The following is a 20,967-nucleotide window of genomic DNA, read 5'->3' on the forward strand; positions in this document are numbered from 1 at the left end:
TATTGGAACAGTGCCACACCCATTAGTTTACATATTGTCCATAGTTGTTTTCCTGGGGCAGGTTGAGCAGTGGTGACAAGAGACCACATGGCCCACAAAGCCTAAAATAATCATAGTCTGTCTCTTTCTAAAAAATCTTTGCTGATTCCTATACCAGAAAATTTATTAGATTGGGATAAAGTATTTTTGGCACAAAGATGATGTATTTCATATTGCATCATTTCAGGAGATTATTAGTCCTCCACTAGTGATGCTGTTTGTATACTTAATTAAAGTGGTGATAGCCAGATCTCCTCATTGTACAGGCATGTTTCCCCCCTCTTTTCATTGAGTAAATAATTCATGGAGTGATACTTGGGCTCTGTGTAAATATCCTATTTACCATCTAAAACTCTTCCATCTAAAGATTTTACTATCTATTGATGGCCTTCACCTGAAATAATTACTACATTGGAGATTGAAAAGTGCCAGTTTCTAAATCTATCATGTCTTCAACATTTATGAGATGACAAAATAAAACAGCCTAAGCTCATTTTCTTAGCTAACATAATGGTATTGTGGTTACATCGGTGATTATCCTTATTCTTAGCTAAGTCATGCCAAAATATTTAGTGGTGAGACTTCATGGTATCTGCGACTTTCTTTTCTTTTTTTTTTTTTAATTTTTCAATTTTTTAGTAAACCTAGATTTGTTAAACTATTACAAAGACAAGACAATCATCATCCAAAGTACTCTTAGGACTTCATCCCAATTTCACTGTTGTTATGGAAACCAACCTAAGAGGTTAGAAATTAAAGAATATAACCTAACAGGTTATAACAAAAGAGACTGGTGATACATGGCAAAAGGAGTAAAGGCTAGTAAGAAGCACTTGTGTTAGTGGTAGTATATGTGGTTAGGATGTTTGCCAAAAGGCTCCCTGAAGATGCCTGAGTGAATTAACCTGGGTCCCCAGTTAGTGAAAAGACCATTCCCCCTGTGGAGAATGAGCAGAGGCCAGAGTTTCTCTGAGATCTTTTTGTCTTTCTTTCTAAGGTGTGAGGGAATGCTTAGGCTGTACAGGGGTATAGCTTGGACTCAGCCTCCCTTCTTCCCATCCAGTCTACCTACACCTTCAAACGCCTGCGCATTCTCAACGTGTGGACCTGCGAGGTTACAGAAGATCCCTAGAGTGAAGGCAGGAAGTATAGGCCTACTCAGAGGGGACCTATACACAGAAAGTTTTGTGGTAGATGATAAACTACAAATACCCTCTTGGTTAATTCACCTTTGTTAATAAAGATCATAGTTTCTTCTGCTGGCAACAAGTTCTTGTCTCAGTATAGTCTTTCTCAAAAAAGAATTGGTTCAGATAAATTTTGGAGAAGCAAAAAGCCTTTAGTCAGCACCGACTGCACATAAGAGGCACCCAGTTCTTTCCTACAGCGAGGAGTAGAATCTCACAGCTGCATAAATCATTCTCGGTGATCACCATCTGCATCCTCAAACTGTCCAGCAACCGTTAGTGTAGTAGCTACCTCCACCCCGTCTTCACAGTCCCTTACTGAATCTTGTCCAGACTCCAGCCATGTTACACAGACTGCGCACAGACAGAGAAAGCATTCGTTCTCATCTCTTCGATGCGGCTTGGCCTTCTGCTGTTAAATGAGATAATCCTTCTTCATAGGTGTAAAATGAAGGGATGTCTCCCTGCGCTTGTTCCTGAGCTTCCATAGCCTATTCTTCTCCATCACAATCATCTGAATTGTCATCCTAGGGATCTGGATGCAAAGCCTGGCATTCACACAGTGCAGTGAACAGTGCTGATTTATCACTAGGCACAAATCTAAATTCAGCAAGAGGTTCAACATTATCATCACTGTCTTCTCTTCAGCAACAGATTCTTTTGATTCTTCCCCAGATCTGGCATTCACCATAACATACAAATACTCTCGTGGATAGGCATTTAGGTCCCTGGACACTACTGGTGGGGTATTCCTGTGAGAATCCTAATCCAGGGCCGTCTAACCAAGACAGATGGCTCTCAGCCAGGTAAGGGGTGCTGGGATGCCTTGCTGTGCAGCACAGAGCCCCTCAGCTGGGCCTGGCAGCAAGAAACTTTTAAGGAAGCTCATTGCAGCAGGGGGCATGGAGACAGGGGGCTGGGGAGGGAACGGAAGCACAGCAACCCCAGCTGCTTGCCTGCAACTCTCTTCTAATCGTGTATGGCAGACCTCCGTGTGAGGGGTGGGCTGGAGGGAAAGAGAGAGAGCAAGAGTACAAGTGATGAAGCAAATAGGGCAAAATACTAAAAGTTCGTAAATCTGGGTAGAAATTCCTTTGTACCATTTTTGCAACTCGTCCTTAAATTTGAAACCCTATCAAAAGTTAGAGGTGGAGAAAAAAGAGAAAGAAAATCATGAGTTTAATATAGATTTTTTAAAAGAGATCCACATACACACGCATAAACGCTTTGTCACCTTGGGCAAGATTAATTAAGATGTTTGTGCTGGAAAGAAGCTTTAATTGTGCTCTGCTTTGGCAAAGGGGTAGAGCGTACCTAGAGCTCTAAGTGCTTTAATGTGAAAGGGAATAGACAAAAAAGAATGTACTCAGAGGAAAGGATGGTGCTTTGGATTGAGTAGAATGTCAGCTTTTCCTAGCTTTCCTTCATTCCAGTTCAATTTATCTAGAGGCTAGTTAAGGATAGAACCCAAATACATAAGGATATTTTGCAAAAAACAACAGCATTAATGCCCTTCCCTTCTACAATCTCACTAGACCTAGGATCAGCAAACTTTTTTTAAAGGGTAAGATAATAAATATTTCAGGCCTGTTGTCCATATAGTCACTGTATGTCCTTATCACTGTGGGCCATGCAGTTGCTATATGTGTCATTGTGGCATACAAAAGCATCCACAGACAGATGAATGAACATGGTTGTGTTCAAATAAAACATTGCTTTATGGACACAGAAACTGAAATTTCATATAGTTTTCACATAACATGATCTTTTTTCCCTAACCATTTAAAAATGTAAAAAATATTCTTTGCTTACAGACAATACAAAAAGTAGAGAGAAGGGTAGATGTGGTTCAACCCAGAAAACAAAAGGGAAAAACTTACAATTGTGCCTTTGTGCTGACTGCCTTTTAGCTGCCTCACTTAGCTCTGGTAAAGGAAAGGGGCTCCTCCTCTGAATGGGGTGACAGGGCTTAGCAGCTTTGTGCTTTCAAACCATCAAACAGATAGTAAATCTCTTCCCAGACTTCCAAGATCCAAGAAGTCCATCAGTTCCTCTAAATAGTAAGGCTGTTCTAAGTTAGGAATCACTGTAATTAGGAGAAGTCATAATGTAGGTAATAACAACTAGAATCTTGGTCTATCAGCCCAGGATCCACCTGGACTAGATGATTTCTCATTTATTTCCTCCTGCAAGTGAAGTCACCTCATCCACTGTCTTTACACTGGGACCTTGCCATGGCAGATTTATGTCATGTTAACACCTCTGTGCAATCAAATTAGTTTGCCTGTAGATGTAAACTTGTCTTTTTTAAATAAATGTATGTTAGATACTTACACAAATAACTTTCTAAGTAATAACTTTTACTTACAATAATTTCTATCCTTTGATAATATTTCCATAGTGACCCTGAACCATGACATGTGCTGAATCATGATGGGTCCCTTTGGCCAGTGAGGGTTTTCCCCTAAGCCCCTCCTTCCCTGCAAATGACAAATGAGTTGAAAACCTACCTCTCCAAGAAGAGCTTATGAAAAGGAAGGGCTTATAAGGATGGAGATGGAGACGGGGAAGGAGAAATACATAACTTTTCTTAGTATTTAAATGGTTGTCAAGGAAAAGAAGGTTCAGACTTTTTCGCTTACTCTCAAGCAATAGAAGGAGAATTAATATATGGAAGCTGAGACAGAGCTGGGCTTACTACCAAAAACTAAAGAAATAACAAGAGGGAAAGAAAAAAATTCAAGAGCTGTCCAAAGATGAAATGGACTGTCCTGGAAGATAGCAAGTTCAGTATCCGGAGATACACACATACGTAGGGTATATGACCACTTAGTGAACACAAGATTCAAAAATTGAAATCATTGAACTAGGTAACTTTTAAGATTTATGACACTTAACACTTAGGCCTGACACTTTGAAATGGCACTCTTCTTAAGAAAAAAAGGGGCAAAGATAAATAATTGTAAGAGTGAGGCAATTCATATTCCTCTAGTTTAACTACAACAAAGACCAGTGTGGCTCATTCACCTACAGTAAACTGAGGCCCTATCATTCCCCAAATAGTGCTTTATGCTAGTTATAAGCATTCTCCCATATAATGACTATTTATTGAGACTGTGTGTTATCTATCTACATTTACAATGTGCCAAATATGAGGATATTATGGTATAGACACAGATTCTTTCCTCATAGAATTTATAATTTGTTGGAAAAGATAAAAATATAATTAGTAATTACAATTAAAATATGGGTGTTGAGATTGTGTAGATATAGGGCATTGTGATGGTCTTTGAACATGATGACGGAGGTCAGTTAAGTGTCTGCCTTCAGCTCAGACCATGATCTCAGGGTCCTGGGATCCAGCCCCATATCCAAGTTGGCTCCCTGCTCAGCGGGGAGTCTGCTTCTCCCTCTTCCTGTACCCCTCCACCCACCTGTGTGTGCTCTCTCTCTCTCAAATAATAAAATCTCTTAAAAAAATAAATAAACATGATGACAAATTATTTGATATTTCTCCTGTTGAGAGTTTGGGGCTAAATTCTCTTCATTTGAATCTGGTTGGGCTTTGACCAATAGATAAAATAGAAATAACACTATGTGATTTCTAGGTCCTGTGGCTTCTGCCTTGTTTGTTGGAAGATGAGTTTCTGGAGCCCTGAGGTACCCTATAGGAAGTCCAGCTACTCTGAGCCCACTGTGCTTTGAAGAAGTCAAGCTTCAGAGAGAGACCAGGCAGAGCTCCAGCTAATAGTTTCCTGCTACTCCCAGCTTTCTAGTCATCCCAGCCCAAATGAAAGAGGAATTCACCAGAGTATTCCAGCTCCAGGTATTCAAGTCACTCCCAGCCATTCATGCCTTCTAGGCTGATAGTCCAGACATCATGGAGCAGAGAAAAGCCATTCTCTCTGGGACGTGTCCAAACTCCTGACCCAATGAATCCATAAGCATAATAATAACATCATTGTTATCCCATGCCAATAAGTTGTGGGGTGGATTGTAACAACAGTTCATCACAACAGGCCCATGAGAACATGTATTAAGAAGGCATAACCTTGTTTAGGGGCCAGAGAGGTCCTCTGAGGAAATCACATTTGAGCCAAGACATGAAGGAGTAAAAATTAGCTACAAGAGTGTTCTCGGAAGAAACAGTTTGAAGAGCCAGCGGAGGCAAAAGAAATACCTGGGTCCTTCAGGAACTGGTAGAGTGTAGTAGTCCAAAAAGGAGTAGGATGCATAGGAGTCAGGTGGGAAGTAAAAGATGAAGTAGTCTGACCATGGTCATCTCATAAGCAATATCATGGCATCTGGGCTTCGTCAGAAGTGTGAAGATAAACCACTGAAGGGGTTTTGGTATCAGAATCACGTGACTGGATGTGTTTGCATTGCAGGCAAGGATGAAATAGTGAGAAGTTAGAGCCTTAATTCTGGTGAGAGATAATAGTAGGCTGATCAGGATAGCCATAGGGATCAATATTCAAAAGGTAAATTCATGGGACTCACTAAGCCTTTGGCTATGAGAACGTGAAGTGAGAGAGGGAGGAGTCACCTAGGCAGTGGAGTGAGTAGTGGTATCGATTACCCGAAAGGAAACAGTGGAGGAAGAACAGATTAGAAGGGGTGATGAACAGCTTGATCTGGGGCATGGAGAATTTGAAGTGCCAGAGAGACATCCATGTGGCAAAGCCAGGCAACAGTTGGTTAAACATTATCAGTAAGGAGGAGAGTATGGAGGGGAACTAATATTACCAAGTAAGTATTTTAATCCAGGTACTGTTATTTCCCTTGATCTGATAACAACCACGTAGGGTGTTCAGAGAGGTAAATAACCAGCTTAAGATCAGAGAGACAGGAAGTGTAGGGTAGACATTTCAATATAGATCTTCTTAATTCTAGTTCAAAGTAAAAGACACGTGGTACTACTTTCCACTTCAAAAAGAAAAAAAAGTTGTAATGCTGGGTGATACTCTTTGGATTTAGAAAGCAGCAAAATCAGCATTTGAGAATGCCTCTCTAGTCAGTTTAGTGGGTGACCTGAAAAGCTACAGTTCTGAAAAGGGGCCAAAGAAAAAGAAAGCTGTCCCACTGATCTAAGCCACAGTGCAGACAGCAATGCCACGTGGCCCCATGACACCATGGATTCACTGATGTATTCTGGATGATCAGAATGTTCGATAGAGCTTGGCTAGTGAGATCTTCAGGATTCGACAGCATACTCAGGCCTTCTTTGAAAGTTGTGATTTTTCTTTGAAGAACTAGCTCTTGGTTTACAGAGGGACCATGATAATTACTATAACTACCATTTGTCAAGCAGGCACAATGTGGTAGGCATCTTGTAACTGCTTCCATGTTTTAACTTTTTAATTTCTCATAAAAATCCAAATGAGATAGGTATTATTTTTTAGTCTACCTTTTATAGATGAGGATGGGTATCAACTGGACTTTTGACTTTAAGACAGCAGGTGACAATGAGATTCAGCTACTCATAATGAGCTGGATGCTATCTGAGACACCCGGCCATAAAGCTGGACGTAACTGGCAGCAAAGACTACTGAAACGAAAGCAGATTGAGCTTGAGGATGAGCATGACCAGAAGACACAGATAATTTGTATGAACAGGTATGTCACTGTCCACGCTGACCTCCCTCTCAACACACACATCTGGCCCAAGGGGCATTCCCAACAACTAGTTGACTGGAGAAGGGAAAAATGAGCCAGTTTTATAGCCAGGTCTACACAAAAACTGGCCCCAAACAGAAGTAGACAGCTATGGTGGATAGCTCTGCTCTGAAAAAATTCCTAAAACAAGGTAAAAAAGTGAAATTTTCCATGTGGGTATAATTTTAAGAGGACTGTCTCAGTGTACACTTTACCTCAGGTTAAGGACGAGTGACTGCCACACATTAGGTACTCAAATATTTTTAAGTAAATGAATAAATAATGAATTAATAATTTGTAGACACTAGTGAATAGTTTGGTCAGCTGGTTAGGGATATTGAAGGAATGAGATTGGAGGATTTGTAACGGGAAGATCCAGAGAGATTATGTGGATGGACCTAATGGACTGGTTCATATTGTGGGAATAATTTATGAGTGGTTTTAAAGAATTAGGTAGAAGAGATGATCTGCTATAAGTGTGTCAGTCTTCTTCCCTGGCAAATGGGTACTTGTTCAATGGGCTCATAATAAAATTCTCACAATGGTGGGAACAAGACATACATTTCTCAGGTACATGAATTTATCCTTATCAAGACTGATCTGGCTGCTGTCAGTATGAGCCCTTGACAGGGTAAAATACACCAGGGGAATTAGACAGTGTTAGCTGGTTATAACATTGTATCACACTCATTCTGTAATGGGAAAGGCAAGAAGAATTTGGACTTTCTTTCCCTGTATACCACATGTGCACTGTTTGTGCACTCCTAGTACATCCCACTAGATGATGCTTCTTCCTAAGAAACTCCCTTAACTGTGTAAGAAGTAAGGCAGTGGGCTGAAGCCCATATGCTGCTGTTCTTATTGAACAAAGAAATGGCCTCTTGAAGACTCAGATACGTCATAGCTGTGAGATAGTATTTCGTGAGCTTGGGTGCTATTTTACAGGAGGTGGTTTTGTTCTGAAGTATTGGCCAATATATTGTGCTGTTTCTCAACACAGCCAGATCACGTACAGAGGGAATGGTGCTTTTCATTATTAGCCCTAAAGGCCCATTTCCAAAATCTCTTTTTCCCATCCCTGAAATCCTTATCTCTCCTGGTTTTAACTTTGAATACTGTCACTAGGAGGATAACAATGGTTACATTGAATTGGGAGCTGATACAAATATTTGCCTTTTGGGATTTATCATACCACTAAGTAACCAGGTAGAAAAGGAGGTTACAGTGGTGGAACAGTTGGCATCAGAGGGAAATAAGAATGCTGTTTTTTAATAGAGGCAAGAAGGAGATGGAATCCAAGGAGCTCCTAAGATACCTTCCGGTATTGCATGGCCAGTGGTAAAAGTTATCATATACAAGCCAGTGTAAATCAACCCATTGGGTAAAGAACCTCACCCAGCCAAGATGCTGGCTGAAAGCAACGAGCAAATGTAACGCTTAGCAGAAAAGAAAAATCACAAATTTGAATTGTCATCTTGACTGTTTACTCAAGGTGTTCATCACCTGCCACATACACATACATATATATGCATACATATAATATGTATAAATACAGATCTTCCTTGACTTACAATGGGGTTACATCTCAATAAACCCATCATATGTTGAAAATATTATCATTTGAAAATGCATCTAATGCACCTAACCTACGAAACATCATAGCTTAGCCTCACCTACCTTAAATGTGCTCAAAACAATTGCATTAGATTACAGTTGAGCAAAATTGTCTTACGCAAAGCCTATTTTCTAAAAAGGTGTAGGAGTAACTCATATAATTTATTAAATGTTATACTAAAAGTGAAAAAAGGAATGGTTGTATGAGTATAAGTGTATCTATCAATTGTTTACTCTTGTGTGGCTGACTGGAAGCTGCAGCTCACCACCACTGCCCAGCATCAGGAGAGAGGACCACAATGCAGATCACTAGCCCAAGAAAGATCCCAAATCCTGAATTCATTTTGTATATATACGAGTTTTCTGTCTGCTTTCTTCATTTCTCTTTTCCTTATAATTTTACTTAAGACATGTTTATTGGTAGTAAACTAAAATTTATTCCATAGGTCATGGAATATTTGGATGGATCATAACAGAACCAGAGGACAATAAGGCAAAAAGATATCTCTTAGAGTTATATCTATTAATCAGAGTGTTAGGTGGAAGGAAATTTTTTTGGCAGTGTAGTATAAAAAGAAAAGTCTATTGATTTTGCCAACTACAGTTATAGACAGTAAGAGAACTTCCTTTTTTTTACTTTTCTTTCCTTTTCTTTTCTCAGCTTCTGAATCCCTCTCCTTCCTTTGAAGAAATCTATAAAATGATGTCAGATACTTGCTTTCCCACCTTTGCAACTAGCTCATGAGCATTTGACCTAGTTCAGCCCAGGGGTGCTTCACTTGGAAGCCAGTGATGCAAAGAGGCAGGGCCTGTGTAGATGTCCATTGGCAGATGAATGCGGTGTATTTATATATACATGTGGTATGTGTGTGTGTATACACACACACACACACACACACACCATGGAAATTATGCAACCATCAAAAAAGTGGAAATCTTGCCACTTGCAATGATGTGGATGGAACTAGAGGATATTATGCTAAGCGAAATAAGTCAATCAAAGAAAGACAAGTATCCTACGATCTCACTGATATGTGGAATTTGAGCAACAAGGCAGAGGATAATGGGGGAAGAGAGGAAAAAATGAAACAAGATGAAACCAGAGATGGAGACAAACCATAAGAGACTCTTAATCTCATGAAACAAACAGAGTTGCTGGAGGGGAAGAGAGTAGAAGAGATAGGATGGCTGGGGGATGGACATCTGGGATGGTATGTGTTATGTTGAGTGTTATGAATTGTGTAAGAATGATGATTCACAGGCCTCTACCCCTGAAACAAATAATACATTATATATTAATAAATTTTTTTTTAAAAAAGCAGGGCCTGTGGAGACACTGTGAAGACTCCTGGCAGAGCAGCAAGGCAGGGGTATGATTAAAAGCAGCACTGCCAACTAGGATGTCCAGAATCCAGAGATGGCAGTGGAGGAGGCGCAAGCCATGGCATCTGGTGGTCAGTGGCTGGACTTGCTGGGATGATTCTGTGCAGGGAGCTGGAGTACAGCCTTGACTCTTCTTATCTTCCCAGCCTCGGTTGTTCCCAAGCATTTTCTAAGCTCAGGTCTGCAACTGATTCTGTAAGCTACCTTAATATAAAATATTTTTATTGCAAAATTCAAGCAGAAATGGTTTCTTATATTTGCAAACTAGAACCCTAGTTAATACAAGAAGTCTGGGCTAGGTGCTTTCCAAGATTCTGCCCGGCTCTAAAATTACAAGACTCTGTAAAACTCATATTAAAATACATAAAATAAGAAAACAACCTAGATTATAAACATGTTCCTTTCACTAAGTAATTACTATTTAATATCATCTGATAGCTGTGTGTGTGTGTGTGTGTGTGTGTGTGTGCGCACACGCGTGCGTGCCTTACAGTAGTTCCAAGCAAAGGAAGGAAGGATAAACAAGTGCTCGAAGCTATATTGTATCCATCACAGTGGTGTTATTTTGTGAAAGCTACCATTACATTTCTCCTAGCCCATGGCTTTATACATCCTTCATTTAACCATGCTTGCTAAGTTTCTGCCTACCTAGCCCCACAGCTTTAGAAAATCTTCCTAGAATTTATGCCTAATAGGTCCGTATTTCATTACCTGAAAGTCCTTAGTAAAACTCCCTAACTAAGGAGTTAGCAATAAAAACCTCAGTAACCTAAAGAGTGTTTGTCCCCTCACTCAAAAATACTGTGTGGGGCATCAGAGGACTAGCATCCCTTTGCTGTAGAAATGACATAGCAAATTATTTGCCTGTACATATTGGTACAAATGTTGAATGGGAGAAAGGCAATGCAGTTTCAAAACAACCCAACCCCCAGTAAGAAATTTTTGAATATCTGTAGCATTCATTAATAATTACAATTAATTAATTAATTAATAATTAATAAGGCAAGATAAAAGTCTGTGTTCCTGTGGAGAGAATATGAGGTAAGTGATTCTTGAGAAAACCACAGCATCTAGCTATCCTATTTGAAATGGTAGCATCTGTGGTCACTTCATTGATACATACATATGAAGGACAAATAATGCTAAAAGGGTACTAAAAGGAAGCAATAATGCACATTTTATATAAAAAACGCATTATCAGGGGTTCTGAACATTGCCAGCCCTCTACCAAACACATACCTGCTGACATTCCACTTTATGTCCTAAGCATGTAACTGTAACAGACAGATCAACGTGGCATATGGTAGAAAGCCTGTAGTTTTTTAATGAGCAAAGATTTCTAAAATCAAAAATCAAAGTTGTAAACAATAAAATAAAGCAACCCAAAGTACTAACAAAAGATGCTCTCGGATTGTTGTGGTTTGGTAAGGATCATAAATCTAAAGCTGGACTTGATGATCAGGAGATAAATCGTCATCCAAGACCTCTACAATGACCCTTAGCTGAGCCATCTCTGCCCAGCTGGTGCTCCGTCTGCCCGCTGGCACAAGCTTGCTTATTTATTTTCACATTAAAATTACTATACATTGCTTTGTTCATAAACTTCTTAGCCTCCCTCTTATGCTTGCTCAGCTAAGATTCATTCAGGGACCATTACAATTAAGTCAAATAATCTGTGTATTCATGTTCCAATGTATGAAAATACACACACACATACACACACACACACACACACACACGTCATAATTCATTATGTTATACTGATGAGCAGGTTCTCAGTATTATTATTTTTGACAGAATTACCTCTATGAGTTGGAAAATAGCATGTTGGCTACCAGTGGATTCTATTTCAATCTTTAAATTTTTAACTTGTGAAACATTTCTAATATCCTTTAAAAGACAAAACAGACAGTCTTACTAAGAACTCTATTTGTTTAATGCCTCACAGTGATCCTTGGTCGGCATCATTTGGCACATCTACTTGGAATGGAGATTTGGTTGACAGAGATTTAATGAACAAGAGCATTCCACTAATTTTGGGAAATCTCTTGCTGAGAAGCAAAAACATAACAAATGTTTGTAAAGTTTCTGTTAAAGTCACCCTAATAAACATACTCTTTAAAAATCACAGATTAGACTGTGAACCCACTTTAAATGTCCTTAATGTCTTCTAATACAACATGCTGAATTTTGCATATTGTTAAGAAAAGACACGGAAAATAGAAACATCTGGTTTTACTACTTAGAAAATGCAATAATTGTCAATTCCCTGCTGTTGGCAAGCACCCCCAAACACACACTAGATTAACAAGGCCAATTTTGTGTTAGAAAGGCAGCTGGCTCTAGTTTCTTCCTTCCCAAATGGTCATCACCATCTTAAACTTCAAATATGTACTGTTTTGCAACAAAGAAAAACTCCTTTCTTTTGGAAACAATAACTAAATAACTAAACAACTAAATAATAATTTCTCCATTAAACACACACCCATGCACACGTATGCACACACATACACGTTTGCTTAGACAGAAACATGCAAGATTTTTGCTTGCAGAGGATTCTTGAATTGATAAACTCCTCCATGAATATAAAGTTTCATTTCCATGACTTCCCTGGACTATTTCAATGAGGGAATAGGATCAGAAGAAAAAAATTCAGAGGCGGGTCTACAAAAAGTGGGATCTTCTCAAGAATCCAATAGAAGATTTGGGTCCAGACTTCAAAAAGTATAAAAAGAGGTCTAGTATAATAGTCCTCAAACTTCACTGCATTTTAGAATCCCCTGAAGATTTTCATAAACTGTTGGGACCAAAATCCCATTGCCACAGGTTCTGATTTAATTGGTTTGGGTCCTGGCCTACGCATCAGGACTTTCAGGACTTTTTCTGTTCTAGCAAAGAATGCAACTGGGGCCCTAGTATTACACTAGCATTGACCAATGAAGTTCTTATATCCTTACCTTCCATCTGTTGGTCATGCAAGCTTCATTCAGTCTTCTGGTTAAGAAATGTTATCCAGAGGGGCTACTTAGCCAAGGAAGTCTACTTTAGAAATCTTTAAATTATCCTCCAGAGCATATAGTTAAAAATTAAAATATGTTAAAGTTACTACAAGGGAGGTAAGTGGGACAGGCAGGCTTTTTATTAAATTGCAAGGAACAACAATGAATATAAATAATTGAAAGGTCAGATTTACATACATCCTTGTAAAAATAATAATTGACAAATATGGAAGGAGAATATATGTTAGCTGCACTTCAGAGAGTGAACTTCAGAGAAGTTAGAAACTGAACATTTTAATAAGTGTTTACAAAATGTCATAATGACAAGAGGAGAGAGGGTCCCGTGCATTGAACGGTGATCTAATTTCTGCTTATTTACTCCACAACCTTCAATGGTAATGAGAAGCAATGATGTTTTCTTCTCCTCCCTGTGCATGTCTCACATGAAGAATGCTCTGTAAAGGGGCACGTGGCTGGCTCAGTCAGAAGAGCATGCAAGTCTGGATCTCAGGGTTTTGAGTTCGAGCACCACCTTGCATGTACAGATTACTTAAAAGTAAAATTGTGGGTGGCCCTGGGTGACTCAGTCGGTTAAGTGCCTGGCTCTTGATTTCAGCTCAGGTCATGATCTCAGGATTGTGAGATCACATCCCCTTTGAGGTCTGTGCTGCTAGGTGTGGAGCCTGCTTAAGATTCTCCCTCTCCCTCTGCCTCTCTCCATGCTTGCTCAATTGCTCTCTTGCTCTCGCTCTCTCTCTCTCTCAAATATATAAATACGTCTTAAAAAAAAAAGCCAATTCCACCTGTCACTTTTTACATCTTTAAGTGTGGCTATGAGAAAATTTTAAATTATATGTGTGATTAGCGTATATTTCTACTGGATAGTACTGCCTTGTCCCCTGGGGAGATAGAAGGATGGGATGAAATTGCATAGGGGAATGAGGACCCTGAAGGGTGTCAGAACCTATAGGCTAACCAGGCATTACATCCTTCCATTGAAGGAGGCTACCTGACCGGTCTGGAGTTGGTATTTTACACCACTAAATGGGTAGAGATAATCTAAAATGAGATAATTTTGAAATGAAAGTGCTTGAGATGACTTTTAATTGAAAAGTTTTCATCTTTCTTCACTACCCTGCAGGAAGTGGTCTCATATAGAAGTTGAGATCCGTTATTATTCTTCACACATTTGGGAGTGGTGTGAGTAAATACTTGACCTCAGTACAAAGTAAAGTCTTTTACAGAATTCATATCATGCTTTTATATAAATTTTGAACCCTACTTGGTTAATCATCCTGCATACATTAATCTCTCACCACCAGGAAAAAACATATATTGCCCTAGCAAAACAGATTTAAAAAGTAATGCTGAGGGGTGCCTGGGTGGCTCAGTGGGTTGAGGCCTCTGCCTTCAGTTCAGGTCATGATCTCAGGGTCCTGGGATCAAGCCCCGCATCAGGCTCTCTGCTCAGCGGGGAGCCTGCTTCCTCCTCTCTTTCTCTCTCTCTGCCTGCCTCTCTGACTACTTGTAATCTCTACCAAATCAATAAATAAAATCTTTAAAAAAAAAAAAAGTAATGCTGAAATGGAATACTATTTGGAAATAAAAGGAAAAAAATAATACATGGTATAACATGGGTGAGCCTCAAAAACATTATGCTAAGAACCCAGATGCATTACATTTATATAAGATAGCCAGAAAAAGCAAATCTACTGAGACAGAAAGAGATTAGTGGTCATTTCAGGCTGGGAATAGGATCAGGAATTAATGGAAATGGGCACGAGAGACCTTCCTGGGATGTTGTAAAGCATTTACATCATGATGTAAAACTAGACTATAGCAAGGGTTGTACACCTATACAAATTTACTAAAAATCATTTAATTGTACACTGAAAACAAGGGAGTTTGTAATATATAAGTTGTTCTTCAATAAAGAGGTATTATTTATTTAATGTTAAAAGTAGCAAGGTCAGGGCGCCTGGGTGGCTCAGTGGGTTAAAGCCTTTGCCTTCAGCTCAGGTCATGATCTCAGGGTCCTGGGATCGAGCCCTGCATCAGGCTCTCTGCTCAGCAGGAAGCCTGCTTCCCTCTCCCCCCCCCCCCCCCCGCTTCTCTCTGCCTGCCTTTCTGCCTACTTGTGATCTCTTTCTGTCAAATAAATAAATAAAATCTTAAAAAAAAAAAAGTAGCAAGGTCAGTAGCTTCCCATAAACCATTCTAAATTTTTGCACATTGTTATGGAAAGATGTGGAACATAGACACATCAAAAAAATTGAAAACTATCAGTAACCCTGCCTTTGGCAAACACTTCAGTATCAACCAATTTATTGTTAGGACATCAAAAATGAAATGTAAGTTATTTAGAAATTAGATAATGAAACCCGATTTCAAAACTTGTAGAATACAGCCAAAGATACACAGAAAAAAAGGAACCCATAGCTAAATAAATTTATTAGAAAATAAAAGAGACTGAAAACTAACTAAAGCTTTTAACCTAAGAGGATAGAAATAGCTCAATAATATTCAGAACCATGCTTCTTTCTCTGTTCTTCCCTCAAACTCCACTCCCAATGAAACAAGTTATCATATTTCACCCAATCTAAATACTTGATGAACATTTGTCACCTTGGCATCCCCACTTCCACTTCCTAGTTCATACACTTTTCCTCACACAGCTACTAAAGAAATTTAGAATCAGCTTCTTGGTCATCAATTTCTACTTATTCCAAAATAATTTCCAAGCCTTCACCAGAAAACAAACAAACAAACAAACTATGAAATCTTTTGCAGAAGTGAGAGAAGACTTGAACTGGAGAGCTATTCCAGAAGGATGATCCTAGATTGGAGATTAAATTTGGTATGTATGTCAGCATTCTCTAACAAAATTGCAATGCAAACAATCAACAGGATTTTTAAAAATAAAATTAGACACAAGAATAAGATATTTTTGAAAAGAATAATGAGTGAACACTTGTTCTATCAGATAGCAAAACAGATTAAAACAGCACAGTATCGATGTAGAAATATAAATATAGATCAGTTTTATTTAATCTACTCAAGAGTCCATATGGATATGAAAGTATAATTAGAAGTATAATATATAATAAAGGTGGCATTTCAATTCAGTGGGTTAGGATGAATCATTAAATAATTGGTGTTGACAGAGTTTGCTATCAATTTAGACCAAAAAATGAAAATCAGATTTTAAGTCATATCATTCTTGGAAATAAATTCCAGATGGCTAAATTTTAGAAGAAATGTGGATAATACACACTATTTAAAAAAAAATAAGTACATCTATTTGCAGGGGTGCTATATATCATTTTGAAGTTTGTGCTTTGCAAAAGTAATGCTGGCCCAGGAGTATAAATAGGGAATGGCATTCAGCTTTGTCACTGCTTGTCAAGCTGCCTGCCATGGTCCCCCCATCTTTTCCTAATTTGTCTATTCAGGTAGGGAATCTATGCATTTTGCCACCAGAACAGAGTACCTTTTCTAATTGGCACAAAAACCTTATCTGCTAGCGTAACCAATAAACAGTAGTTAATAGTAATAGGTAATTTGTAGATACATAAATGCTTTTTTAAACCCAAATGATTGCTATAAACTGAACGTGTCCCTCTAAAATTCATAAGTTGAAGTCCTACCACCCCCCCCCCCAATGCAATAGTGCTTGGAGATGAGGCCCTAGGTAATAATTAAGTTTAGATGAGGTCATGAGGGTAGGTCCTCTGGATGGGATTAGTGTCCTTAAGAAGAGACATCTTAGAGCTACTATCTCTCTCCCCACCTATGGGCACAAAGCAAGAAACCACTTGTCTATAAGCCAGAAAGTGTTCTTCCCAGAAACTCACCATGCTGGTACCTGATCTTGGATTTCTAGTCTCCAGAACTATAAGAAAATAAATTTATGTGGTTTAAGCCACCAGTCTGTGGTACTTTGTTATGGCAGTTGGAGCTAATACAATAGTAGTATATTATAAAATGTATTGGGTTTTGTCTTTGTTTTTGTTCTTAAACTCATTTTTTTTGTATAGGTATATAGAGATAGTATGTATGCATATCTATCAATAGACAACTGATAACAGAAAGGACTTCTAGAGAAGACATTGTATGAGAGTAGTGATCAAGGGACACTTTTGCTTTAACGTCATGTTTTTTATTTTTAATAAAAATGTCCTCATTGTTACATGTTTTATCTAAAATATTAAAATGGGTGTTAAGGAGGGCGCGGAGCACTGGGTGTTATACGCAATAATTGAATCATGGAACACTAGATCAAAAATTAATGATGTACTGTATGGTGACTAACATAAAATAATAAAAAAAAGAAAAAAGAGAAAATATTAAAATGCTTAAATATTTTTTTAAAGATTTTATTTATTTATTTGACAGAGAGAGAGATCACAAGTAGGCAGAGAGGTAGACAGAAACAGAGGAGGAAGCAGGCTCCCTGCTGAGCAGAGGGTCCAATGCGGGGGCTCGATCCCACGACCCTGAGATCATAACCTGAGCCGAAGGCAGAGGCTTTAACCCACTGAGCCACACAGGTGCCCTGTTTAAATATTTTTTTAAAGATTTTATTTATTTGAGAGAGAGAGAAAGCACAGAGGGAGAGTGAGTGAGAGAAGCAGACTCCCCACGGAGTAGGGAGCCTGATGCAGGGCTTGATCCCAGGACCCTGAGATCATGATCTGAGCTGAAGGCAGATACTTAACTGACTGAGCCACCCAGGTGCCCCAAAATGCTTAAATATTTTAAGAAATTATTGTTAGAAGGTATCTTGTGTTTTAAAAATTTAGTTGATAGTAATCACTTATATTTAATATGTGCTACATTCACTACCTCTTTAATCCTTCCAACACTCCTAAGAAGTAGACACTAGATATGTCCTTATCATACAAAGAAATTTAAGCACAGGGAAGTTGAATAACTTACATCGCTATAAAGATGTAAAAACTTGAAAAACTCACATCGCTATAAAGAATAGAGCCAGGAGAGGCACCTGGGTGGCTCAGTGGGTTAAAGCCTCTGCCTTCGGCTCAGGTCATGATCTCAGGGTCCTGGGATTGAGCCCTGCATCGGGCTCTCTGCTCAGCAAGGAGCCTGCTTCCCCCTCTTTCTCTCTCTCTGCCTACCTTTCTGCCTACTTATGATCTCTGTCAAGTAAATAAATAAAATATTAAAAAAAAAAAAAAAAAGAATAGAGCCAGGATTCTAATGTCAACAACTTGATTAAAGAACCTTCCCTCTTAACTTCTCTGGCATGTTCAGAAAGAAAATAGGGAAATGAGGAGGTTAGTGGAAACTTCGGTGAAAACAATTTCAATAAAATAAAATAACTCTTAACTATAGGAAATAAACTGAGGGTTGCTGGAGGGGAAGTGAGTAGGAGGATGGGGTAACTAGGTGATGGGCATTGGCATTAAGGAGGGCACTTGATGGAATGAGCACTGGGTGTTATATGCAATGGATGAATCACTAAATTCTACCTCTGAAACAAATAATACACTTATATGTTGATTAAATTTAATTTGAATAAAACAATTTAAAAATGAGGGCAAAATACAGAATATAACTGAGAAGGGAAACATAATTAATAAATAAAATGAATCACTGAATCTTTTTATGTTGAACCACATGAAACTGCCAATACTTAACCATTTCTGACCTGCAGAAAAGGAATTTTCTTTTGGTTAGACCTAATCAATCTGCTAATTTATGAATATTGTTTTCAAGACACTTAGAATTAAAACATAGAAGAAGAAAATAAACAACAGAAAATTTTAAACCCTTAAGGCCATGTGTGTGTTTTTAACAGATCTGGAAACTGTTTTAAGCTTTTATTCTGATATTAAGAAAAAAAAAGTGCCTCTGGTTAAAAAATTAAACATGAGATTTGTGAACTGTATTTCAGTAGTAGAGAAAAAGCAATTATCCAAATCTCTTAGTGTCAGGGTGGTTACAAAAGAACACAACTTCTAATTCTTGCCAGAAGCAAAAGCAACCAACAGTTTTTATATGTTGGAACTCCATCTCCCTAAGTCACAGAATGAGGACAACACTTTCATCTACATTATCCAAAATTTTCTGGGGACTGTTTCTTGTTATATCATATTATCCTGATATTTTAATGACCTTCCTTACTGATTTCCCATTGGCATGCAAGTACTGGACTCATAACAATCCATATCTACAACATTTCACATGAGTTGAATACACAGATCATAGACCCCTAAAAGTTGATAGCTCACTTAGCCCTCAGAAGCTATCCAGTTCAATTTTACAAAGAACAAAGCAGAGCTTCACAGAGGTTAAATGAATGGTTTTAGCCAAGTCATACACTATTCCAAGAAGATTTAAGACTAAAACTCTGGTCCCCTGGTTCCTAGTCCTTAGTACTCTTTCTGCTATGTGTGATATGCCTATTTTTTCCTGTTATGTAATGCAGATTAATCTGATTTTCCTTTTCTTCTTTTCAATTGGAGTTCTGAGTCAGCTAATCTTGATAATTATTGAAACAGGAAGCAAAAGACTGAAATGGCTCTCTAATCAAAGAAACTCCCTGGCTATGAGAGGAGATTCTATTAGAAGCATGTCTGCTAGATGCTGGGACCTCATATCTCTTCATTTTCCCCACCCCCGTTAACTCCTGTGGCTCTCTCAATTCCCCAGCATAGCTTCAGACTATCCAACAAGCCTTTGACCTCACCATTGTCTTGCTCTTTAGTGGGATTTTTGTCTCTGACCTATGGCATGACCTACCTGCTGGTATCCACTTTATCTTGGTTTGTGCTTTTTGGCTGGTTTCTCATTAGCTGTTTCACCTCTTAGTCTAGAGACTTGGCTTTGCTGTATTCTCATTTGTCTCCATAATAGATTAAACTGAACTCTAAAATCCTGAGATACCTAGAAAATTATGTAAGTTTCATCTGGAAAATCCTTGGGAATTGCCCAGCATCTGTGTGGAACTCCAGATTTACTCTGCAAGTTTGGTGGCTAGAGTTTGAGATAACTGTCCCATGACTCACAAAGGAAGCTTCCTTGATAAAAGTGAAACTTGTTGTATAAAATGGTTATGTCTTCCAAGGTTATGTATAAGTCTAAGAGGTAATTTTATTTTGTATTTATTTATTTATAATAAATAAGTAAAGATTTATTTAGAGAGAGAGAGAAAGGAAGGGTCAGAGGGAGAGAGTATATCCAAGCAAATTCCTGCTAAGTGTGGATCCCAACTTGATCTCACAAACCATGAGATCAGGACCTGGGCCAAAACCAAGAGTTGGAGGCTTAACTGACTGAGCCACCCAGACACCTCTAAGGGGTAATTTTCTAATAGACTTTATTTTTAGCAAAATTGAGCAGAAAGTACAGAGTTCCAGGCAAGGTTTTTTACACTAACAGTAAACTTATTGTGATTTCTGTTATGAAACAAAAGAGCTATTCTTAATTTATTTCTTGTGAAAATCTACTCAGAAGCTAGCTAACTAGATAACTATGCTAGTTACCAATTTATTGTCTGGCACAATGTTAAGCTATGTTAGAAATGTGTTCTGGAAAGATGCTGAAGAAGGAAGAGGCTTTCTTTTCTGGTTCCCCTTTTCTGGTACCCCTCCTTGCTCCTACCATATGGCTACCTGCTGCATGTGTGGGGAACTTACAATGGCCCCTGTGCCCATGGAGTTCCAATGGCAGCCAGTGGTCAGTTTCCCATCAAATTTTAGAGGCACTCCCAGGGTCAGATTCCCACTGAGTTTTGCGAAGCATCCCAATGGTTGACTTGCAGCTTTGGCCTCCTACACTCAAGCAGGGCATTTCCTGCTTGTCCAGTGCTATGAACAAGTTCTGGTTGAGCCCTTTTAAAACTTCTCCACCATGCATTGGGCTACAACCATGCCTTCAACAATGAGGTCTGAGTCTTAACCATGGGGGTTGGGGTGGCTTCCATATTCTTTTTTTTTTTTTTTAATTTTTTATTTCTTTTCAGCATAACAGTATTCATTGTTTTTGCACCCCACCCAGTGCTCCATGCAATCCGTGCCCTCTCTGATACCCACCACCTGGTTCCCCCAGCCTCCCACCTCCCGCCC

General features: G+C 38.7%; 1 protein-coding gene and 1 pseudogene across 1 annotated transcript in view; both read right to left on the reverse strand.

Annotated features, from left to right (window-relative positions):
- Window positions 1-20,967, reverse strand: part of CCDC148 (coiled-coil domain containing 148) — a 273,305-nt gene that overhangs the window by 60,113 nt on the left and 192,225 nt on the right. The window lies entirely within an intron of this gene.
- On the reverse strand, window positions 1,456-11,127 carry LOC125094921 (methylosome subunit pICln-like; annotated as a pseudogene).

This window comes from Lutra lutra, chromosome 3 (genome assembly GCF_902655055.1).
Source record: "Lutra lutra chromosome 3, mLutLut1.2, whole genome shotgun sequence".
Lineage (NCBI taxonomy): Eukaryota > Metazoa > Chordata > Mammalia > Carnivora > Mustelidae > Lutra > Lutra lutra.